General features: G+C 44.4%; 1 long non-coding RNA gene across 1 annotated transcript in view; it reads left to right on the top strand.

The window, feature by feature from the left end:
• LOC135057664 (uncharacterized) overlaps positions 1-18,177 on the top strand; it is a 36,232-nt gene extending 18,055 nt beyond the window's left edge. The window contains exon 3 of the long non-coding RNA XR_010244280.1: positions 16,977-18,177. This is a non-coding gene — a long non-coding RNA (uncharacterized LOC135057664). The remainder of the gene's footprint in view (positions 1-16,976) is intronic.
• Positions 18,178-25,369: the final 7,192 nt, after the last annotated feature.

The following is a 25,369-nucleotide window of genomic DNA, read 5'->3' as shown; positions in this document are numbered from 1 at the left end:
GTTCCCAGCATCCACTACGGACTACGAGAAATAGAATTACCGGTGAGTAAATTCTTATTTTATATATATATATATATATATATATATATATATATATATTAGAAATACTGCTATTGTACAAGATGTACAATATTGCACAAGATTAATAACAGCAATGCACTGTAGAGAATACACCATAGCCCTGAACAGTATAATGTAACATATGTATAATGTATAATTCAAGTGCACAGTCTGGAACCTGATTCCTAGAGAAGGGGGTGGGCCCTCAGGCAGTGGGGCCCACCAGGGTTTTCTTCTGTACCCCTCTGGGCCAGTCCAACCCTGTGCTTGTCTATAGATTATTCACAGCGAATAACATTTGTATTTATTATTATTATTATTATTATTATTATTATTATTATTATTATTATTATAATTTTTTATTATTATTATTGTTCTTGTTGTTTATTTATATGGCGCCACAAGGGTTCCACAGTGCTTCACAAAGGGGGTAATTCAGATCTGATCACTGGGCTGCAAACTTTGCTGTCCTGTGTTCAGATAGTCGCTGCCCCCATGGAGAGTGTAAATTTGTCGTGCAAGTGTGTGATCGCATGTGTATGCCAAGCTGCGAAAATCCACTGTGTGCAGTCTGTGCGCAGCCCAGGACTTACTCCTCCAATGCAATGAGAACAGGCTGATCGGGACCGGAGCTGATGTCAGACACCCTCCATGAAAACACTTGGACACGCCTGCGTTTCTCCGGACACTCCCAGTAAACGGTCAGTTACCACCCAAAAATGGCCTCTTCCTGTCTATCACCTTGTGAACGCCCGTGTATTCGGAATTTTTGAACCATCCCGTCACTGACTGGCGATGCCCTTTGTTGTTATCCGAAGCGCATGCGCATTGCGGTGCATACGCATGCGCAGTTCAGACCTGATTGCCCGCTGTGCAAAACTTTATGCTAAAATGCTAGCTAATAGGTTGAATCAGCTCCTGACAACTTTCATCCATGTGGACTAGGTAGGATTTGTGAGGCAAAGAGAGGCCAAGGATAATAACACAAAAATTATCAATCTTATCCATCACGCCATGCGTAATGGTGAGGCTATGATTCTTCTATCTATAGATGCAGAGAAGGCCTTCAATAGGATTAACTGGCAGTTCATGGAAGGTCTTCTCTGTCATTTAGGACTAGGCCCGTATTGCTTGCACAGGATACTTGCTCTATATAATAGTCCCTCCGCGCGAGTATGGGGCTTTATCGGACCCATTTGTGGTTCAGAATGGTACGCGCCAGGGCTGCCCTTTATCTCCCCTTATTTGTGTTTTATGTATGGAGGCAGTGGCGAGGGCGAACTGCTCGAATGGTAATAAGCAGGGCCGTAACTACGTGTGTGCCAAGTGGGCTTGGCACACAGCGCAGTTGCCCTGAGGGCGCACGGCCAGCGGCATGTAATGAGTCAAATTGACTCATTACATGCCGCCTCTGCTGTGTGCGCCGTGCGCCGCGCTGTGGAGGGAGAAGAGGACCAGCGCCGGGCAGCGGAGGAGGAGGGAGGGGGAGCAGGGAGCCGCAGCAGCGCTATGTCATTGGTAGTAAGCGCCGCTGCAGCATCCCCCTCTCCTTCTGTATTGGCTGCCCGGCGCTGCTGTGGATGCTGGGATGTGGTTCCTCCATCCCAGCATCCACAGCAGCGCCGGGCAGCCAATACAGAAGGAGAGGGGGATGCTGCAGCGGCGCTTACTACCAATGACATAGCGCTGCTGCGGCTCCCTGCTCCCCCTCCCTCCTCCTCCTTCTCACCTCACTGCCTGCACCGAGGGAGCTGCACGAGGAGCCTGACTGCCAGCAGGGAGATGGTAAGTATATCTCTCTTTCTCTCTCTCTCTCTCTCTCTTTCTCTCTCTCTCTCTCAGGGGGTCACCGTCTGCCGCAATGTGTAAAAAGGGGGATGGCTGCCGCAATGTGTAAAAAGGGGGACTGGCTGTAAAAAGGGGGACTGGCTGCCGCAATGTGTAAATAGGGGGCCTGGCTGCCGCAATGTGTAAAAAGGGGGCCTGGCTGCCGCAATGTGTAAAAAGGGGGACTGGCTGCCGCAATGTGTAAAAAGGGGGACTGGCTGCCGCAATGTGTAAAAAGGGGGCCTGGCTGCCGCAATGTGTAAAAAGGGGGACTGGCTGCCGCAATGTGTAAAAAGGGGGACTGGCTGCTGCAATGTGTAAAAAGGGGGACTGGCTGCCGCAATGTGTAAAAAGGGGGCCTGGCTGCCGCAATGTGTAAAAAGGGGGACTGTCTGCTGTAATGTGTAAAAAGGGGGACGCTGTCTGCTGTAATGTATAAAAGGGGCTCTACCTGGTGTAGTGGCGCTACTGTGCAGCGTAATTTGAATAATGTAGACTACTGTGCACCGTAGTATGAATTGCTATTATTTTGTGGCCACGCCCCTTCCCCGTGAAGCCACGCCCCTATAAATTTTTCACGCACCTGCGGCGCGCACTGCCCCTATCTTACATGGGGGGGGGGCGCCACTGTCGTTTCTTGCACACAGCGCTAAAATGCCTAGTTACGGCACTGGTAATAAGAAAGATCTACAGCTGTCGACGATCTTCTTGCCACTATTACTGCTCCGGTGACATCTCTCCCTGCCCTTATGCATGAATTCAACAGATTTAGTCATGTCTTTGATTTTAAAATAAATTATTCAAAATCTGTAGCAATTTATATTTCTCTGACGTCCTAGTGGATGCTGGGGACTCTGTAAGGACCATGGGGAATAGCGGCTCCGCAGGAGACTGGGCACAGCTAAGAAAGATTTAGGACTACCTGGTGTGCACTGGCTCCTCCCACTATGACCCTCCTCCAGACTTCAGTTAGAATCCTGTGCCCGGCTGAGCTGGATGCACACTAGGGGCTCTCCTGAGCTCCTAGAGAGAAAGTATATTTTAGTTTTTTTTATTTTACAGTGAGATCTGCTGGCAACAGACTCACTGCAGCGAGGGACTAAGGGGAGAAGAAGCGAACCTACCTAACTGGTGGTAGCTTGGGCTTCTTAGGCTACTGGACACCATTAGCTCCAGAGGGATCGACCGCATGGAACCGGCCATTGGTGTTCGGTCCCGGAGCCGCGCCTCCGGCCCCCTTACAGAGCCAGAAGCAAGAAGAATCCGGAAAATCGGCGGCAGAAGACATCAGTCTTCACCAAGGTAGCGCACAGCACTGCAGCTGTGCGCCATTGCTTCTCATACACACTTCACACTCCGGTCACTGAGGGTGCCAGGGCGCTGGGGGGGGGGCGCCCTGAGAAGCAATAAATACACCTTGGCTGGCAAATATATCACAATATATAGCCCCAGAGGCTATATATGTGATAAATACCCCTGCCAGAATCCATAAAAAAGCGGGAGAAAAGTCAGCCGAAAAAGGGGCGGAGCTATCTCCCTCAGCACACTGGCGCCATTTCTCCCTCACAGCTCCGCTGGAAGGAAGCTCCCTGGCTCTCCCCTGCAGTCTACACTACAGAAAAGGGTAAAAAAGAGAGGGGGGGTACTAAATTTAGGCGCAATATACATATAGCAGCTATAAGGGGATATAATTTAGTTAATCCCAGATTTATATAGCGCTCTGGTGTGTGCTGGCATACTCTCTCTCTGTCTCCCCAAAGGGCTGTGTGGGGTCCTGTCTTCTGTCAGAGCATTCCCTGTGTGTGTGCGGTGTGTCGGTACGGCTGTGTCGACATGTTTGATGAGGAGACTTATGTGGAGGAGGAGCAGGTGCCTATAAATGTGTTGTCACCCCCTGCGGGGCAGACACCGGAGTGGATGGACTTGTGGAAGGAATTACGCGAAAGTGTCGACTGCTTACATAAAAAATTTGACGACATGCCAAATGCGGGGCAGCCGGCTTCTCAGCCCGTGCCTGCCCAGACGTCTCAAAAGTCATCAGGGGCTCTAAAACGCCCGCTACCTCAGATGGCAGACACAGATGTCAACACGGATACTGATACCAGTGTCGACGACGAAGAGACTAATGTAATGTCCAATAGGGCCACTCGTTATATGATTGAGGCAATGAAAAATGTTTTACACATTTCTGAGGTGACCCCAGGTACCACAAAAAAGGGTATTATGTTTGGGGAGAAAAAACTACCAGTAGTTTTTCCCCCTTCTGAAGAATTGAATGAAGTGTGTGAACTAGCGTGGGCTCCCCCCGATAAAAAATTCGTAATTTCAAAAAAATTACTAATGGCGTACCCTTTCCCGCCAGAGGATAGGTCACGTTGGGAAACACCCCCTAGGGTGGATAAAGCACTTACGTGCTTATCAAAAAAGGTGGCACTGCCGTCCCAGGATACGGCCGCCCTAAAGGAACCTGTTGACAGAAAGCAGGAGGCTCTCCAAAAAGCTATATATACACACACTGGTATTATACTGAGACCAGCTATTGCCTCAGCATGGATGTGCAGTGCTGCAGCTGCATGGTCAGACTCCCTGTCAGAAAACATTGACACCCTAGACAGGGACACTATATTGCTAAACGTAGAGCATATTAAAGACGCTGTCTTTTACATAAGAGATGCAGAGGGATATTTGCCGGCTGGCATCAAAAATAAGTGCACTGTCCATTTGTGCCAGGAGAGGGTTATGGACCCGGCAGTGGACAGGTGATGCAGATTCCAAAAGGCACATGGAAGTTTTGCCTTATAAGGGTGAGGAGTTGTTCGGGGATGGGCTTTCAGACTTAGTGTCCACAGCAACAGCTGGGAAGTCAGCGTTTTTGCCACATGTCCCCTCACAACCAAAGAGAGCACCGTATTATCAGGTGCAGTCCTTTCGCCCCCAAAAGAGCAAACGGGGTAGAGGCGCGTCCTTTCTGCCCAGAGGCAGAGGTAGGGGAAAAAAGCTGCAGCATACAGCCACTTCCCAGGAACAAAAGTCCTCCCCCGCTTCTTCTGCTAAGTCCGCCGCATGACGCTGGTGCTCAGCAGGCGGAGCCAGGTACGGTGGGGGGCCGTCTCAAAAACTTCAGCAGTCAGTGGGCTCGCTCACAGGTAGATCCCTGGATCCTTCAAGTGGTATCTCAGAGGTACAGGCTGGAATTCGAGACATCCCCCCCCCCCCCCGTTTCCTCAAATCTGCCTTACCAACGACTCCTTCAGAAAGGGAGGCTGTGTTAGAGGCAATTCACAAGCTGTATTCCCAGCAGGTGATAGTCAAGGTGCCCCTACTTCAACAAGGACGGGGTTACTATTCCACAATGTTTGTGGTACCGAAACCGGACGGTTCGGTGAGACCCATTTTAAATTTGAAATCCTTGAACACATATTTAAGAAAATTCAAGTTCAAGATGGAATCGCTCAGGGCGGTTATTGCAAGCCTGGAAGAGGGAGATTACATGGTATCTCTGGACATCAAGGATGCTTACCTGCATGTCCCCATTTACCATCCTCACCAGGAGTACCTCAGATTTGTGGTACAAGATTGTCATTACCAATTCCAGACGTTGCCGTTCGGCCTGTCCACGGCACCGAGGGTATTTACCAAGGTAATGGCCGAAATGATGATACTCCTTCGGAAAAAGGGAGTTTTAATTATCCCATACTTGGACGATCTCCTGATAAGGGCGAGGTCCAGAGAGCAGTTGTTGGTCGGCGTAGCATTATCTCAGGAGATGCTACACCAGCACGGTTGGATTCTGAATATTCCAAAGTCTCAGCTGGTTCCGGCGACACATCTACTGTTCCTGGGGATGATTCTGGACACAGTCCAGAAAAGCCAAGGAGCTGTCGTCTCTAGTGAGAGGCCTCCTGAAACCAAAACAGGTGTCGGTGCATCATTGCACGCGAGTCCTGGGAAAGATGGTAGCTTCCTACGAAGCGATTCCATTCGGCAGGTTCCATGCCAGAACCTTTCAGTGGGACCTGTTGGACCAATGGTCCGGATCGCATCTTCAAATGCATCGGTTGATAACCCTGTCTCCAAGGACCAGGGTGTCTCTGCTGTGGTGGCTGCAGAGTGCTCATCTCAGAGAGGGCCGCAGATTCGGCATACAGGACTGGGTCCTGGTGACCACGGATGCCAGCCTTCGGGGCTGGGGTGCAGTCACACGGGGAAGAAACTTCCAAGGACTTTGGTCAAGTCAGGAGACTTCCCTACACATAAATGTTCTGGAACTGAGGGCCATTTACAATGCCCTAAGTCAAGCAAAGCCCCTGCTTCAAAACCAGCCGGTTCTGATCCAGTCAGACAACATCACGGCTGTCACCCATGTAAATCGACAGGGCGGCACAAGAAGCAGGACGGCGATGGCAGAAGCCACAAGGATTCTCCGATGGGCGGAAAATCACGTGTTAGCACTGTCAGCAGTGTTCATGCCGGGAGTGGACAACTGGGAAGCAGACTTCCTCAGCAGGCACGACCTCCACCCGGGAGAGTGGGGACTTCATCCAGAAGTCTTCCAACTGATTGTAAACCGTTGGGAAAAGCCACAGGTGGACATGATGGTGTCCCGCTTAAACAAAAAGCTAGAAAAATATTGCGCCAGGTCAAGAGACCCTCAGGCGATAGCTGTGGACGCTCTAGTGACACCGTGGGTGTACCGGTCGGTTTATGTGTTCCCTCCTCTTCCTCTCATACACAAGGTACTGAGGATAATAAGGAGAAGAGGAGTAAGAACTATACTCATTGTTCCGGATTGGCCAAGAAGAGCTTGGTACCCGGAACTTCAAGAAATGATCTCAGAGGACCCATGGCCTCTGCCGCTTAGACAGGACCTGCTGCTGCAGGGGCCCTGTCTGTTCCAAGACTTACCGCGGCTGCGTTTGACGGCATGGCGGTTGAACACCGGATCCTAAAAGAAAAGGGTATTCCGGAGGAAGTCATTCCTACGCTTATTAAAGCTAGAAAAGATGTAACCGTACAACATTATCACCGCATATGGCGAAAATATGTTGCGTGGTGTGAGGCCAGGAAGGCCCCAACGGAGGAATTCCAGCTAGGTCGATTTCTGCACTTCCTACAGTCAGGGGTGACTATGGGCCTAAAACTGGGTTCCATTAAGGTCCAGATTTCGGCTCTGTCGATTTTCTTCCAAAAAGAACTGGCTTCACTGCCTGAAGTTCAGACATTTGTCAAGGGTGTGCTGCATATTCAGCCTCCTTTTGTGCCTCCAGTGGCACCGTGGGACCTCAACGTGGTGTTGGGTTTCCTAAAGTCACATTGGTTTGAGCCACTGAAAACCGTGGATTTAAAATATCTCACGTGGAAAGTGGTCATGCTTTTGGCCTTGGCTTCGGCAAGGCGTGTGTCAGAATTGGCGGCTTTGTCATGTAAAAGCCCCTATTTGATTTTCCATATGGATAGGGCAGAATTGAGGACTCGTCCCCAGTTTCTTCCTAAGGTGGTATCAGCTTTTCACTTGAACCAACCTATCGTGGTGCCTGCGGCTACTAGGGACTTGGAGGACTCCAAGTTACTGGACGTAGTCAGGGCCTTGAAAATTTATGTTTCCAGGATGGCTGGAGTCAGGAAGACTGACTCGCTATTTATCCTGTATGCACCAAACAAGATGGGTGCTCCTGCTTCAAAGCAGACTATTGCTCGCTGGATTTGTAGCACAATTCAGCTTGCGCATTCTGTGGCTGGCCTGCCGCAGCCTAAATCTGTAAAAGCCCATTCCACGAGGAAAGTGGGCTCTTCTTGGGCGGCTGCCCGAGGGGTCTCGGCTTTACAACTTTGCCGAGCTGCTACTTGGTCAGGGGCAAACACGTTTGCAAAATTCTACAAATTTGATACCCTGGCTGAGGAGGACCTTGAGTTCTCTCATTCGGTGCTGCAGAGTCATCTGCACTCTCCCGCCCGTTTGGGAGCTTTGGTATAATCCCCATGGTCCTTACGGAGTCCCCAGCATCCACTAGGACGTCAGAGAAAATAAGATTTTACTCACCGGTAAATCTATTTCTCGTAGTCCGTAGTGGATGCTGGGCGCCCGTCCCAAGTGCGGACTGTCTGCAATACTTGTATATAGTTATTGTTAACTACAAGGGTTATTGTTGAGCCATCTTTTGAGAGGCTCTGTTGTGTTCATACTGTTAACTGGGTATATTATCACGAGTTATACGGTGTGATTGGTGTGGCTGGTATGAGTCTTACCCGGGATTCAAAATCCTTCCTTATTGTGTCAGCTCTTCCGGGCACAGTATCCTTACTGAAGTCTGGAGGAGGGTCATAGTGGGAGGAGCCAGTGCACACCAGGTAGTCCTAAATCTTTCTTAGCTGTGCCCAGTCTCCTGCGGAGCCGCTATTCCCCATGGTCCTTACGGAGTCCCCAGCATCCACTACGGACTACGTGAAATAGATTTACCGGTGAGTAAAATCTTATTTTTGGAGCCTCCCTCTATGGTGAATAGTCTTAAGGGCTTGTTCCTGTTCCTCTGGAATCCGACTCAGCTAAAATACTTAGGAATCCTTTTGTCTTCTAATACTGATTGCCTGTTTCAACTTAATTTCCTTCTCCATCTGAAGCAATTTAGGGCGGACTTTCAAAACTGGTCCTTACTGAAGCTGTCCTGGTTGGGTAGATTAAACGTTATCAAGATAAGTATCCTCTCCAAGGTTTTGTACTTACTCCAAGCTCTGCCAATTACTATACGTTCTTCCTTGTTTAGGAATTTACAGAGCATGGTAGGTCGCTTTATTTGGGGATCACTTGGACCCCGCATATCTTGAGCCACTCTAATCTGAAGCCGAGCTCGAGGCGGGCTTCAGTTGCCCTACTTCCTAGCATACTACCATGCCACTCATCTTGCTAGGATTGTTGAGATGTCCAGACGTCACATTGTAAAACAATGACCGCTCATTGTGAGTCATGCAGCTCCTGTTTTGTCAAGCGTCCTCCCATGTATGTCTAAGTGGCCTCGCTTCACTCACCCCACTCTGAGTCCTACACTTCAATGCTGGCAATTCAATACAGACTTTTGGCCCATTGGTATAGATGCCCATTTCAAATTCACCAGATACCTCCCAACTTACCTTCTACATGCTGGCAGTGCAATCAGGGGTTGGACACTCCTCTCCACATATGGTGGGGTTGTCCGGTCTTGAAGAGTTTTTAGCTAGCAATACGTGACATTTGTTCAAAAATTAATGGCCAACACTACCCAACATGCCTGATTTCTGGTTGTTCAACTTGATGGAGATACCTATCTCAGTTTATAAGACCTCGCTTCTTCGACATTTGATGAACGCCACAAAAGCAATAATACCCAGTTATTGGAGAACCACCTTATGCCCTCCTATCTCTCATTGGTTTCAGAGGATTGATCACTATATGCTAATGGATGACTTATCGTCCTTTATGAAATCACCCTCATCTAATTTTACCGCTACTTGGTATAACTGGTTGGCCTTCACAAATACACCTGATTTTAGAACCCATCTAGCCTCCCCACTGTCTGGAAGTCCGTAAGTGTTACTGCGTGCTCCCAACTCCCCTTCATCTCTCTCACTTTCTCCTATTTTCACTGTGTCTGTTTTCCTATCTACTTTCTTATCAGTATTCCCTTTATGGTTGTATTGCTGATGATTGTTTATACCATAGGTCTGCAAACTCGGCCCTCATTACCCCACACAGTGCATGTTTTGCAGGTCTCCTCACATAATCACAAGTGAAATAATTAACTCCACCTGTGTACTTTTTAAAATGTGTCTGTGAGTAATTAATGCACCTGTGCACCTGCTGGGAAACCTGCAAAACAGGCACTGTGTGGGGTAATGAGGACCGAGTTTGCAGATCTATGGTTTATACCATGTTCTTATGCCGACAATCGTATTTTTTATTCCACAGTTATATTCAATGGAATATTGATTGTTCTTCCCATTTTATCTGTTTGCAGCCTCAACTGTTCATTTGTTCTTCTTTAAACTAATAAAACAGATTGTACTAAAGAAAATTGGATTGCCATTGTCGGGAATGGGCCAAACCTGCTGGGTTTGGCTGCGCCATTGAATACTGACCTGTTGGATCCTTTCCGTAGGAAAGGATCTGACAGGAATTGAATATACCCCTAATTGAATCATCTGGTTGTGGTAATTGCCCACCAAAATATCTGTTGAAATGTAGTAATTAGTCCTGATAATAATGATTTCTCTTGCTAATGTGATCACTTTACTTCACGTTCAGGCCCCTGCAGCACTATTGCGCATGAGCAGTCATGGATCTCTCTCCCAGTGAAGCCCATAAGCTATAATGACTAACGCCAGCTAAAGGTAAATTTGGCATTTTAGACAAAAGGCTAACACCATTTGAAGGTAAATTATCCTTTTGTCGGACCCCACAGAAAAATCTGGGTGCTGCTTTTGTGAACGATAATGTGGACCGCAGCAGATATTTTCCATACTTGTTAAGGTCCCACGTACATACATCCAGGTGATGCTCAATATTAGTGGGTAGCCATTTTTAGAGGACATCCTGCAATTATTATTTTTTACAAAAATGCCTCTGTGTATCTTTAAAAGACACAGTGTGAAAATGAAAAGGCAGTAAGCTGCTGCATTTTTCCACATTGTAAATTACCTAATGGAGCTGGTCAGTAAGATTTACTAATTACCTGGGCCCGGGTTTGTTGAAGGGGCCCATGTCCGCTGCACCCCCATACCCCCACTCCCACACTCCCCTCTTACCTGCCCTATCTGCAGCAGCTTCTCTTTCTGGCCCAGCACATGCTTCTGGACTACTAAGTAGCAGTAGCACTCACCTCTGCCTGTGTTCAGAGCGCAGCGCCATGGTGCTAAAATTACTTTTATTCCTATTTTTTTCAAAGGGGGTGTGGCTACACCACCCACAATTAGACCATGACCCCCGGGAAGTACCTGGGCTGTCACAGCACTGTGCGGCCCTGCTTGACTTTGCCACTTCTGCAGTAATTACATGAGTTTTACAGAATATGGAAAAGTGGCAGATGGACAAAAACTACAGGGCTAAAGGCCCATATAGACGGGCCGATGTGGGAGAGATGTGTGCTGAGCGAACCGCTCAGCACACATCTCTCCCACCGCTCAGCACAGCGCGATCTTTGCTGAGCGTGCAGGGGGAGACGGGGGGGGGGGCTCATTTCACCCAACGGGTGAAGTGAGCGACCCGCTAGATTGGCCTGCATGCAGGCCAATCTAGCACCAGCGATAGCGATGCGCGGGGCTGCACATCGCTTTCGCTGTAGGGGATACACACGGAGCGATAATGCTTAAATTCTAAGCAATCTAGTCAAATTGCTTAGAATATCGCTCCATGCGTACTCCCCTTAACACATTCCAATATGTACAAGCTTTTTTTCCAACACTGGTGCTGAATACTTTATTTACAATAGAAATAATAAATCTATTCTAATACTGTTTAAAACATACATTTTACACAAACTTGATAAGAGCATCTCTATAAAGGTTACCTGTATTTATGAATGTAAGAGCTTCTGCATTCTTTGTTGGTCTGCATATACTGTAGGAAAAAAAGTTTCTGTAGACATAACCCCTATCCCTCCCCCCCCCAACACCACAGTATATGTGATTTGCTGACTGGATGCAGGGCTGTAGGCCTTTAAAAGATATCATTTAAACCATTGACTTCCTGTGAGATGTCTTGCACCGCACACACACTGCTTCCTGGCTTTCAGTCTCTCGGAAATCCTAACATTTGTTTTTCTCTGTTGTTGTTTTTTCTTCATTAGCTGTTCTCTTATTACATGAGGCTTATTATATTCCTAAATACAAATACACACTCCCTGCTTTTGTATAAAAATAGAATTATTATTAATAATGACATGTCATGGTCCTCTGTTGTACATAGGCTTACCATACTATACCTTTAAACCAAGACACTCATGAATTACACAGGCTCTGTGGCTGGCTGGCTGACTTCTAGTCTGCATTTCACCTGGTTTTAATAAGCCACAGTACCTGTGTTATCCATGAGCATCCCGGTTTAAATGGATAGTATGGTAAGCCTAAAGGGGGGTACTCACGGAGCGATATTCTAAGCAATCTGACTAGATTGCTTAGAATTTATGCATTATCGCTCCGTGTGTACCCCATACAGCAATAGCGAAGTGCAGCCCCGCGCATCGCTATCGCTGGTGCTAGATTGGCCAATCTAGCGGGTCGCTCACTTCACCCGCTGGGTGAAATGAGTGCCCCCCCGTCTCCTCCCGCACGCTCAGCACACATCACGCTGTGCTGAGCGGTGGGAGAGATGTGTGCTGAGCGGTTCGCTCAGCACACATCTCTCCCACATCAGCCCGTCTATATGGGCCTCAACTGTACAGTATATTGCAGTTTCCCATGGTGTCTAATCTGAGAAATAGGATATGACATGCAGACACCAGTTTAGAATTCCAAAAGCAGAAAATATTTTATCATGTCATTGTTTTCTCTTTCTTTCTTTCTTTCTTTCTTTCTTTCTTTCTTTCTTTCTTTCTTTCTTTCTTTCTTTCTTTCTTTCTTTCTTTCTTTCTTTCTTTCTTTCTTTCTTTCTTTCTTTCTTTCTTTCTCTCTTTCTTTCTTTCTCTCTTTCTTTCTTTCTTTTTTTCTCCTCCTCTTTTATTTTGTACTGGAAACAAGTGCCTGCTACCTGGATGAAACTGGACTATCTTAAAAACGTACTGTATCTTGGTTTACTTTTTGTCATATTTACATTGGCATGATGGTACTTATGTGTGACGGATATACTTTATGCTGTTATGTAAAACATTTTTACTTAAATAAAAACATTTTTGGAAAAAAACAAAACAGTGATGTATATTTTTTGTTTGAATGGGCCACATTATAATAGCTATTACTTTGTGTTACTTGGGAGAGAATCAAATCCATACATACTTGAAGCAACAGGAACAGGATAGTTTATGCAAATAATTCAATTAGCTGCGTTAAATTGTGATGATTTTTTTTTGTCAATTCAATGAATTGCCTATTTTTTTGCAAAAAAATTTACCCATTTCTGTGTAAAAACCACAAGATCCGCCATAAGTTCCTGGTTCTATGTGTGTTTGTGATTGCAGTCGAGAAAAAATGGCACTTATCGCAAATTTTGTTTCTTTTGAAACAAAATCCCCGATAATGCTGGCTATAAGCGTCAATTGAATTTACCCCCAGGAATCAATTAGCCACGGTAATTTATTTCCCCAATGGTTAATTATGGCCTTATAATTTCACAATGTATGACATAGTGATCATTTATAAATCAAGACTTCTGGCTTCATTGTGGTCTGTAGGAGCTATCATAAAAATGAACAGATGTAAATCCCCATAGCAGGCATCTTCCAACTGCATTTTCTGCCATGCCTGGCTATGCTTACATCAAATTCAGCCATAAGTACTCTTATTCCTCTGTCCTTAATACTCTGCTAAGGGATCGGCTGCTCCTAGATGAAGTGACTTTGGTTTTCTGCAAGTAAAGGAATTCTTGGGCAGGTACATTCATAGTGTAATCACGTGTTGCTAAGGGCTTTGTTTTCCCAATGTGTGTGCATAGGAGAACAAACAGATGCAGCACCCAATGCAAAAACCCAGCTTGTATCTCACTGTTAATTTAGGCAACACCCACCTAAAGAATGGTCTAATCCAGTGGTTCTCAGACTGTGCCTAGGCACCCTGGGGTGCCTCAGGGTACTTGCAGGGGTGCACTGGGTTCGTGGTCCAGGACCAAATCAAATTATTTCTGATCAATGTAATAGACAAAATCAGAGCTGGTGGCTTCCAAACATAAAATATGTAGACAGAAGCAAATCCAGTCACTCACCAAATAACTGAACCTAAGGATGACATATACACACAATTTACTTAATGTTATATTTTTTTCTGAATTTCTCAATAAAAAACTTTTGTCCAAGGGTTGCCCTGAAATTTTTTTTGATACTCTAGGCTAGGGCATTGTGACTCAAAAAAATGTGGGAACCACTGGTCTAACCCATAAACCATGGACCCATAGTCCATGTTACTTTTAAGTAAATTAAGCTATATATTGCCTTATTCATGCTGCATGCTCATTACTGGGACACTTTACAACAAAAAGGGGTTTGCTTTCTATAATAGGCCACATACAGTATGGCAGATCAGCAGGAGTCGTTGCTGAGTGCTGGGACTTGTGTACTGTACACAATGCACAGCCAGGGTTTTACTCTAGGAAATGTGACTAGGTATGGCATGTGAAGCAGGAACTGACCTGGCAGTAGTTTCTTGTTCTGCCTAGTAATAGGCTGGGATTGGTTAAGCAATGAGGATTCGAATGGGAGGGGAAACAGTAAACTATAATCACAGAAGGAAAAGTTACTATATGGAGCTGAAAGACCTGTATCTATTTGTCATCAGTAGAGATCACGTAGGAGTTATTGCACATTGTCAATATAGGAAAACGTTGTCGATATAGGATAAACATTTCCTGTGATAATGCAGTAAATATAAAGAGCAATCATGTTACCCACACATAATAACGTATATCAATTATTTTTAAGACATTATAAATATTCACTGTGAACTGTGGCATACTTTGCACTGGTTCCTAGGGAAACAATAGATAGCATTCTCACAAACGTGTTCAGCCCACAAAATGGCTGCGTTCACTGCATGTCTGGGTGGTGCATAAACATGGAGCTATACAATTTAGGAGCCTATTTATGAAGAATGGGGATCATTCTGAGTTGATCGCTCGCTAGCAACTTTTTACAGCGCTGCGATCAGATAGTCTCCGCCTATCGGGGAGTGTATTTTAGCTTTGCGAGTGTGCGAACGCTTTTGCAGCTGATGGCACAAAAAAGTTTTTTGCAGTTTCTGAGTAGGTCTGGACTTACTCAGCCGCTGCGATCACTTCAGTCTTTTTGGTCTCGAAATTGACGTCAGACACCCGTCCTGCAAACGCTTGGACACGCCTGCATTTTTCCAAACACTCCCAGAAAACGGTCAGTTGACACCCACAAACGCCCTCTTTCTGTCAATCACCTTGTGATCGGCTGTGTGAATGGATACTTCGTTAAATCCATCGACCAGCACGACCCTCTTTGTACCTGTATGGCGCACCTGCGCAATGCAGTGCATACGCATGTGCAGTTTTGCCAAGATTTAACCTGATCGCAGCGCTGCAAAAAGTTGCTAGCATGCGATCAACTCGGAATGACCCCCAATGGTAGTACTACTGGGTACAAGGACTACAGTTCCATTAAAAAAACAAAAACAGAAACAGAACAGAAAAGACAGAAAACAAGAAAAGAAAAATAGAGAAAACATAGGAAAAATATCAAAAAATAATGTTTAAAATATGTTTGATTTTAATAATAAAGCCTTTTTTATCCAGTAATTATCCCATGCTATGTCCATCCTGGGATACAGATATTGGGGGTCATTCCGAGTTGTTCGCTCGTTGCCGATTTTTGCTATGCTGCGATTAGTTGCAAATTGCGCATGCGCAAGGCACGCAGGGTGCATGTGCTTAGTTATTTAACACAAAACTTAGCTGTTTTGCTGTGGATTCTGCTGCGCTTTTCAGTCGCACTGGTGTTCGGTGAATGATTGACAGGAAAGGGGCATTTCTGGGTGGTAACTGAGCGTTTTCCCGGCGTTTGCAAAAAAACGCAGGCGTGTCAGGGAAAAACGCAGGGCGTGTTTGTGACGTCAAACCAGGAACTAAACGGACTGAGCTGATCGCAATTCGTGAGTAGGTCCGGAGCTACTCAGAAACTGCAAAGAATTATTTAGTAGCAATTCTGCTAATCTTTCGTTCGCTATTCTGCTAAGCTAAGATACACTCCCAGAGGGCGGCGGCCTAGCGTGTGCAATGCTGCTAAAAGCAGCTAGCGAGCGAACAACTCGGAATGAGGGCCATTGATAGGAGGACAGTCAGCAGTTCTTGTACGGTCTATGTCCTTATTAAATAGGTGTCCCCATGGTTTGTCTAGGGTAGCACTAGCCATTACCAGAAAAGCCTTGGGAAAGCAGTGGGCAGCATTAGCTTCCACCAACAGAGGGAGCTTAAAATCTAGGAAAAAGCCCTACAGTATTTCCAACTAAAACACTCATTTTTGTTGGAGAAAGGACTTATCTCCCTGTACTACATAGGTGTCTCTAGGTGCCCATGACACATCATATTGGATATTAAAATGCCTTCATCAAAATAAATGAACATAAACAACATAAAAACATATTTATAAAGTGAAAATGACTGTGTACAAATTTTACTTGTAGCACTGCATAAACATATATGTGACAGATCCAGTATGCAATGAATAACACAGCAACTATGTTTCCATCCCGCAAAATACAAAAGGATTCCACTTATTTCATTATTAATAGTTTTGGTATTCATTTTACCATAAAGACATAAGGTTACATCTTTGCGCACATCACTTATATGATGGCTGTTCATAGACAAGAATGTCTCCACCCAATCATTTAAATTAAACAGTTTATGTTTTGAAAGGCTCCATGAAGGTATTTATAACATACATGTTGCTCATTACAGGACACAGCCATGTTATACTGTATACGCCTAGAGTATTTGTTTTCTCTTGTAATCAAATAGTTGTAACTTGTTTGGTATTCATTACAAATATAACAGGAATATATTGAAATAATGTGCCCCTATTAAAGTACATACAAATGCTAAAGGACTTGTACAGTAAGGCATGAATTATATAATATCAGTGGTAACATAGAGCATTCTGGGAAGAGAATGACAGTATGTGTAATGTTATAATGCTGCAATAGGCTACTGATTTCTTTCTCATTAAAAAGCAGAACTCTGTTTTGATAGCTTAAAAATGAAAATAAATCCATTGTTCTCCTGTTTTTTTCTCAAGCTTGTTTGTAGCTCAGGTGGATGGTAATATTCGAACAGCAGTTTGGCTGTCTTCTATCTGATGCTAGAAATATTTCAGTTACATTAGAGCCGTGAATCATTTCCTCATACATTTTGTGGTGATTAATCATGTGCAATTTTTTCTCTTCTGTATTTTCAGACAGCCATGAAACAGAAGGATCTCTCTCTCTCTCTGTGTCTCTTTAGCAATGCATGACAAATCTGAAGACACAGTTGCAGTTTATAATGTGGCAATATAACATGTGCTGAAGTTTACTGCATTACACACTTCAGATAGATGTATGACACTCCACTGTGGAGAGGATTATCTACAAAGAGTCAGTAAGTGGGTGAGGGGATCCTCGTACAGGGAGCTATAACATGGGATTATTACAAAATCAGCTTTCATGTGTTTTAAGACTTGCTAAGGGCTACCCGGTCTGAAGGTGAACTGTAACCTGTCGACATTCGTCATCACAATGTTGACATCAGAATGTTGACATTGATCAAAATGTCGATAGCCAACGATGGACATCCTGAAAATGTCGACAGCTAAACTGCATACTTGACTATTCTCCCGAAAGTTACGGGAGACTCATGCTTTTTCTGGTAGCACCCCCAGAAGAGTAGGTGGATCTTCTGCATCTTGTCCAATTGCTAGTGAAGCGGGAAGGATGGGGAGATAATAATGGGAATCGCAGCGCCGTATGGAGTGGCCAGGGCTAAATGATGTGAATCGTCTAAAGACAGGAGAGTCTGGCCCTGCCCTATGCTGTGATCAGCAGTGTCTCCTCTCTGGACTTCTCATGGAGATGAGACACAAAAAGGTGCCAAGTATGCTGAACTGTTGCTATGTGAAATGTCAAGAGTTTGAGGATGCTGATGATTAGAGTTAGGCGCCGCCGGGAGGGGTTAAGGTTGGACTGCTGGAGTGGGGAGGGAATTAGGGTTAGGCATAAGGGAGAGGGTGAGATGACTTCTGGCTTTCCAACTGTTTTGTTGTTGATTTTAGCCTCTAATTGACAGATCATTCTGGGACTTGTAGTTCTACAACAGCTGGTGAGCCATAAATTGCTTAGGTTTTATCTAAAATAATAGGCTAAACAATGAGACTGTTTACAAAATGTGATTAAGTGTTAAAAATGTACATAATAAATTATCTTTTCACTCTATAATGGACCCTGGTAACTTGATACAATGGTTCAGAATGGTTTTAGTACGAAATACCTACAATCAAAATCCCTACAGTCAAAATACCAACAACAAATGACTGACTGGTCAAAATGCCGACAAGGTCAAAATATCGACAGGGTAAAAAAATACCGACATGGTAATAATACCGACATTTAAAATACCAACAAGGTCAAATTACCGTCATTTAAAATGTCAACAGGTCAAAAGGTCGACATGAGTGTTTCATTGTTTTTTGGGTGTGTATGTTGACAGAGATCGGCATGGACACCGTATAAGTGTACTGCATACCCTCGCATGGCTCGTGCTTCAGGCATGGTGCCGCGATGCACTCGGCACACTGGGACACAGGTCCACTGGGATGGTAAAGTATGAACAAGTCAGTTTCAATGAAAAAATCATAAAAACCTCATGTCGACTTTTTGACCTGTCAACATTTTAAATGTCTGTATTTTGACCGTGTCAGGAATTTTAAATGTCGGCATTTTGATCATGTCGGGATTTTGACCTTTTGTCTGGATTTTGACCGTCGTTCAGTGGTTGTTGGTATTTTGACCATTGGGATTTTGATTGTAGGTAAATTGACCGCATCCCATTCAGAATGGATAGTCCATTCTAACAAACATTAGGTTTTTAAATGTTATGTTGCTGTATTATTATTGCCCAATACATGTACTGTACTAAACAGATTAACAGGAAGGAAAATCTTTTGGGGATTTCTTATAAGTATGTTTATTATTATTGTTATTAGTTAAAGGAATTGTACTGAGATTTCAGACAAATTCCCCAAGAATACCTTTTTGATGGGTTACTGTCACTGTGGGTATTTTCCAGCTGCTATTATGTGTGAGCTGGAGAGAATGCCTGCACAGTCAGACATACCATAGTCACTGGATGACTGGGAGTGTGGAGGAGGCTGTTAGGTTGGGTGTTCCAGCCACATCTCACAGAGGAAGCAGTAATTATTTGTCTGTCCAAAATCTGGAGAACTGCTAAACTATATACTCTGGGCTACAATCATTTTGTAATAAGCAAATCAATATGACATTGCCTGTCCTTTGTCAGCACTAATCGATCAATAAGTAAATATTTCTGTTTTTACATGAATGAGAACAGCGACATTCACCTTTGACCTCAAGTGATCTAGTTAGCTATCCAACTAGAAGTAACAGATCACTATCAGGATCAGAGAAAACCACTGAATAAAGTTTCTTATGACTTTGGCTACTAGAAGATTAACCATTTGAGTTTCAGAGAAATAAATGTAAAACTAATATATATATATATATATATATATATACAGGTTGAGTATCCCATATCCAAATATTCCGAAATACGGAATATTCCGAAATACGGACTTTTTTGAGTGAGTGTGAAATAATGAAACCTTTGTTTTTTTGGTGGCTCAATGTACACAAAATTTGTTTATTACACAAAGTTATTAAAATATTGTATTAAATGACCTTCAGGCTGTGTGTATAAGGTGTATATGAAACATAAATGAATTGTGTGAATGTACACACACTTTGTTTAATGCACAAACTTATAAAAAATATTGGCTAAAACTACCTTCAGGCTGTGTGTATAAGGTGTATATAAAACATAAATGTATTCTGTGCTTAGATTTAGGTCCCATCACCATGATATCTCATTATGGTTTGCAATTATTCCAAAATACGGAAAAATCCAATATCCAAAATACTTCTGGTACCAAGCATTTTGGATAAGGGATACTCAACCTGTATATATGTATATATATATATATATACATATATATATATATATATATATATATATATATATATATAGATATATATATATATGAAATATTTCAAGTCACAGAGAGGTTTACTTATCAGTCGGTGGTTTAGCAGCGAGATTTAATTTAGCAATTTTTTAACAGGCCGTCAACAGAAAAAAACATTACCACCCAATAAAGCAAATGGGAGTGTAACCCCTTTCCAACCCTCAACTTAGCTCCATGGCTTTTTCAGCACTAGCTAACACCCCTTTCACATCGCACAAATAACCCAGTATCGACACGGCATATTGCCGTGTCGACACGGGTCAGTGTGCGCTGTGAAAGCACTTTCGGCGAATTAGCGGGTCGCCTGACCCGATAATTTAACCCGGTATAAAAGAAGGATTATACCCGGGTTGAATACCGGGTCAGGTGCAGTGTGAATGGGAGCCGCGTCGATGCGACACGGTTCCTATTCACAGCATAGGGAGAGGCGGCGCAGGAGATGAGCTCATCTCCCAGCGCCGCCTCCACCCCCGCCCCTGCTGCTTCTGCGCCCCCCCCCCCCCCCCGCTGCTATGGCAACCGACCCGGTATATTGCCGGGTCGGAAAGCCATCAAAGGAGACCAAATGCCGGATCCCACCCGGTAAGGACACGTTTCTCTTACTGGGTGGGATCCGGCATTTGCGGTGTGAAAGCGGTACAAGTCAGTCCATAGCTCACATGTAACAGACAAATTGGAAAATAAGCAGCATTGTCCGCCTTGTAACTCATTTAACTAGGCCAGTTATGGTTAACCTTGACACTCCAGCTGTTGTTGAACTACACATCCCAGCATGCCCTGCTACAGTTTTGTTATTTAGCCATGCTAAAACTGATGCAGGGCATGCTGGGATGTGTAGTTCAACAACAGCTGGAGTGTCAAGGTTAGCCATCACTGAACTAGGCCAATATGTATATGACTGTAATTATGTTTGCCCTGTGTGGATCTGCATTCTGTATGCAGGGGTACTGAGAGGGGGCAGAGGTATTACAAAGGAGATGTGGTCCGCACCCGTCTAGGTGTGACACCAAAATGCAGGTTCCTCCACAGTGACAGGAGGTGGGTGCTGCAGTGTGACATTTTTCAGCAGTGTCACTATCACTGGAAGGAGTTGGCAGTGCAGCCAGAATCTCTGGGGGCAGCCCAGAAACTCCAGGGATGCCGGGCACACCCTCAGAAAGATGCAACCAGGATGGGCGGACTTCCCATGAGGCCACTCCCCCAGAGTGATGCAAACAAGGGACTGTGGGGGCGATTCCGAGTTGTTCGCTCGTTAGCTGCTTTTAGCAGCATTGCACACGCTAAGCCGCCGCCTACTGGGAGTGTATCTTAGCATAGCAGATTTGCTAACGAAGGGTTCGCTAATTTTCTCGTAACGATTACCCCGCAGTTTCTGAGTAGCTCCAGACTTACTCAGCCATTGCGACGAGCTCAGTCCTTTTCGTTCCTGGTTTGACGTCACAAACACACCCAGCGTTCGCCCAGCCACTCCCGCGTTTTGGAACTCGAACGCCTGCGTTTTTCCGCACACTCCCATAAAACGGCCAGTTTCCGCCCAGAAACACCCACTTCCTGTCAATCACACTACGATCAGCAGAGCGATGAAAAAAACTTAGTTACATGGTGAGTAAAATACCAAACTTTTGTGCTAATTTACTTGGCGCAGGCGCGCTGCGTACAATGCGCATGCGCAGTTTGCGACTAATCGCTCCGTAGCGAAAAAAAATAACGAGCGAACAACTCGGAATGACCCCCTATAGTATGCAGAGTTGCAGCCATCCTGCGATGTACATGCTCCTGTATGTATGTTTGGTTTGCTGCTAGTCATCGTCCTCACTGTCCACTTGCACCTTCCGCATACTTGGTGCAAAAGAAATGCAATTAGACAGCTGTAAATATGCTTACTCCCAACTCTGCATAGCCCACAGTTGTGCCAATGATATGTATTAACATTTTAACACGTTACTGAGAATAAGGGCAATATACAGAACTTTTGAAGCTTTGAGAGCCGCCCGGTGCATTATCATGTTGCCTGTCATTGGCCTTACAGGAACCTAAGAGTTAACTATTTTTCTTTAGAACTATTAACTAAACTCAAGTCGTTTCTCTCCAGGGCATAGTGCTATATGTTAACAATGGCTGGGCCATCAGCTTAAACAAATACTTCAGTTACATCTAAGCTGTTTAAATAAAATTATGCACATTATGCAGGTTTGCTTTATCTTTTAAAAAGGATTCACCTTTGAGTGTTTATAAAAAGAGTTGCCCTTTGAATGTAAAGTGTGAATTCTCCTATATAAAACAATAATGCTATCTGGCCATGGAGAAGTCTCTACAGAGAGCAGACAACAGCTGGGCAGTCATATGGAATGGAATTGTTTTTATGACTGCTGTGTGTTAGCAGAGCCTCATGGCTGTTACCCAACAGACAAGGTGCCCGAACACTTGACTTTGAAGTTGCTATTGTCTCCCTATTGATATCACCTTATTATATAACACACACTCTTTTATTTGTGTAAATCTAGAACTGCATCCTGTAAGCACACTGTACTGAAGACTGGAAAACACATTATAACAAGTAAGAAAAAGATTGAGCTGGTAACTGATTTAAAAAGAAACTCCCAAGTAGGAGACTAGAGCTGACTAGAGAATGGTACAGTATGTGGCGTCGTAATTTAAATCATATGACTTTAAATGGCTTTTTTAAAGTATTGTTTTAGCCTAATGAGTATATAAATCCAATTTGCACCACAGTGTTAAGATATGCGTTACTAGCCATATACATGGGGGCTAATTGGATTCTAAAATGCAATAAAGGAAGTTCCATACTATTATTAGCCCTAATTTCAACAAGCCCTAGATAGAACAAAAAAAGCAAAAGGCTCTTTTCATGGTCTATTTGGTTAATTATTAAAAAACACAGGGGCAGATTTATTAAGCCTGGTAAAGTGATAAAGTGGAAGGTGATAATGCACCAGCCAATCGGATCCTAACTGTCATGTCACAGGCTGGGTTTGAAAAATGACAGTTAGGAGCTGACTGGCTGGTGCGTTATCACCTTCCACTTTATCACTCCACCAGCTTTCATAAATCTGCCCCACAGTGAGGATTGTTTTAATCGTTTTTATCACATAGCACAGCTACGATCATGAACTCAGACATGCGGGGGGACAACCAGCACAATTAACCTACCAATATATTATTGGATTGTGGGAGGAATCCAGAGCACCTGGAGGTAACACACGCAAGTATGGAGAGAATATACAAACTCCACACATTTAGGGCCATGGTGGGAATTGAACCCATGCAGGGCCGGTGCAAGGTCTCTCTGCACCCTAGGCAACGCTTCAGCCTAGCACCCCCTAACCTACAAACCCCACCACCACCTCTCGGAGGAGAGATGCAGGTAGCCACTAAGTAAGTGGACTGGGGTGAATTGCATCATTATGCATAGACAGAGAAAAGGGACAGCACTCAAGGACTTTTAAAGTGATAAATATATTGTAAACGCTCACAAAATTTTGTGACTTTGTTCACAATATACTTTCACTGTAAAAGCCCTTGAGTGTCATCTATTCTTTATATGCTGGATAATACTGTATATGGGATCTGGTGGGGATATTTAATTGGGGTTGGATATGGGATGCCGCCGGTCAGAATACCAACAGCGGCATCCCGACCATCATAATACGGACATTCTGAATGAAGTTAATTAACCTTACCCCTTATCCTTATCCTAACCCTCCCCACAGACTAACCCTAACTCTCCCCGGCATATATTCTGGATCTCGGCTGTTGGGATTCTGGCATCATATATTTGTTATTGTGTTCCATGCCTTCATCTGAAAGTTTATTACTGACCCGCATACAGAAAAATCCTTCATTTTTTTGATAGATGAATTCAGTGGTGCCCTTCAGTGTCCGGCGCCCCTAGGCAGCCGCCTAAAGCTGCCTAATGGTAGAGCCGGCCCTGAACCCATGACCTCAGTGCTGTGAGGCAGTAATGCTAACCATTAAACCATCTGTACTTCCCCACATGTTAATGTCATCCTCAGACAAGCTATGAAAAGTTCCACTTTCTGAGCTTTATAAATAGTTTCACTTTGCAATCCCCATTGAGAATTATACCAGTTTTTATATCTCCTGCATTAGTCTGTCGTTACATATGCCTGTTACCCATTAGATTTGACTAAATCATACAGTTTTCCAAACTGACCCTTAAATTGCAAATTCTGCCCCATTCATAAACACTGGTCCACTAGGCATCTGTCCAGGTAGAAGGCCAGAGTAAATGTTTTATAACACTGGCTGATAGCTCTTCCTGTATAAGATAATGTTCTGCATGCATTTTATGCTGAAAATCACACATGGATTTTCCAAAATTCTTTAAACTCTTGTCAAGGTAGAATCAATCTGTTTTATGAACTGGACATACTTATATACCCACAGACAGCCAGGGACGGATCTAGACTTTTCTTTTAGGGGGGGCGGTTTACTGTTTAATCTTGACTCCTCCCCTCTCCCATCCCAACTCCTCCCATCTGCAATCCTAACTCCTCCTCTCTCAATTCCTGAAAAACTGAACTTTTTGTGTGAGACTGAGATAGTGCTTTGTGATTGTTCTATGTACATGCTACTGTGCTGTGGGGTAATTGTATTTATTAGCCCTAGTACCCACACACCTGCAAGAGAGGGGAAAATGCTCTGTAACCCTTGCTCTCCAGGCTCCTCTGTGCTGCTGTGGTATAGGCTGCAGCACAGCGTTATGTCTCAGGCTCTCCATGGAGAGCTCTCTTCTGCTCAAAAGTGGGCGCGGCTATGACTGTGTTAGGGGGGTGGTTGCCCCCTTCCCCCCCCCCCCCCTAAATCCGTCCCTGCAGACAGCAACTGTGAAGAAAAGTCCCTTTGTCTGGTGAGTGCTGGAGTAATACTGTATAGCTGTATGCCTATGATAAAATGAAAACAAATATCCAGTAGTCAGTCAGCTCCTAAGACAGGCATCCGTTGGTTGGGATCCCGGCGTTCAGAATACCGACGCTGAAATCCTGCCAGACGACAATGCTACCCTCCGGAATCCCGGCACACCAGGGCTATTCCCACTCGTGGGTGTCCATGATACCCACAGATCCTGACCGCATCCCCCTAAGACTTTGCGATTTATCCCATGGTTTCCAGTAGTGTAATTATTGGCAAATGCCTACAAGTTGGTAGATGCATTTTGGATGTGAGCAAGTAGGTTAGTCCACATATTGATTTGAAACCATAATAGTTTTTATTGAAGAAAACATGATACAGTGCTAGAAGACAAACAGCAGTCAATACTATAAGGTATTAATCTCTCTTGGGCTAAGAACTATATAGCCATACAGCATTGTGGCACTCCAAAAACATAGTGACAGACTTATGGACATGTATATACTTTTATAGAGAAATGTAAACAAGTCTTGCACCTGTTAGTGTGGCTGATGAGCCATGCATAATAACACACAGTTAAGAGACAGCATGTAGCGATTAACCATTTAACTATATACAGTATCAACAATAATCCCACTTTGTCTTGTTGCAGCATTTACAGT

This window comes from Pseudophryne corroboree, chromosome 3 (genome assembly GCF_028390025.1).
Source record: "Pseudophryne corroboree isolate aPseCor3 chromosome 3, aPseCor3.hap2, whole genome shotgun sequence".
Lineage (NCBI taxonomy): Eukaryota > Metazoa > Chordata > Amphibia > Anura > Myobatrachidae > Pseudophryne > Pseudophryne corroboree.
Note: the sequence above shows the minus strand (reverse complement) of the source record. Positions and strands in the feature narration are given on the sequence as shown.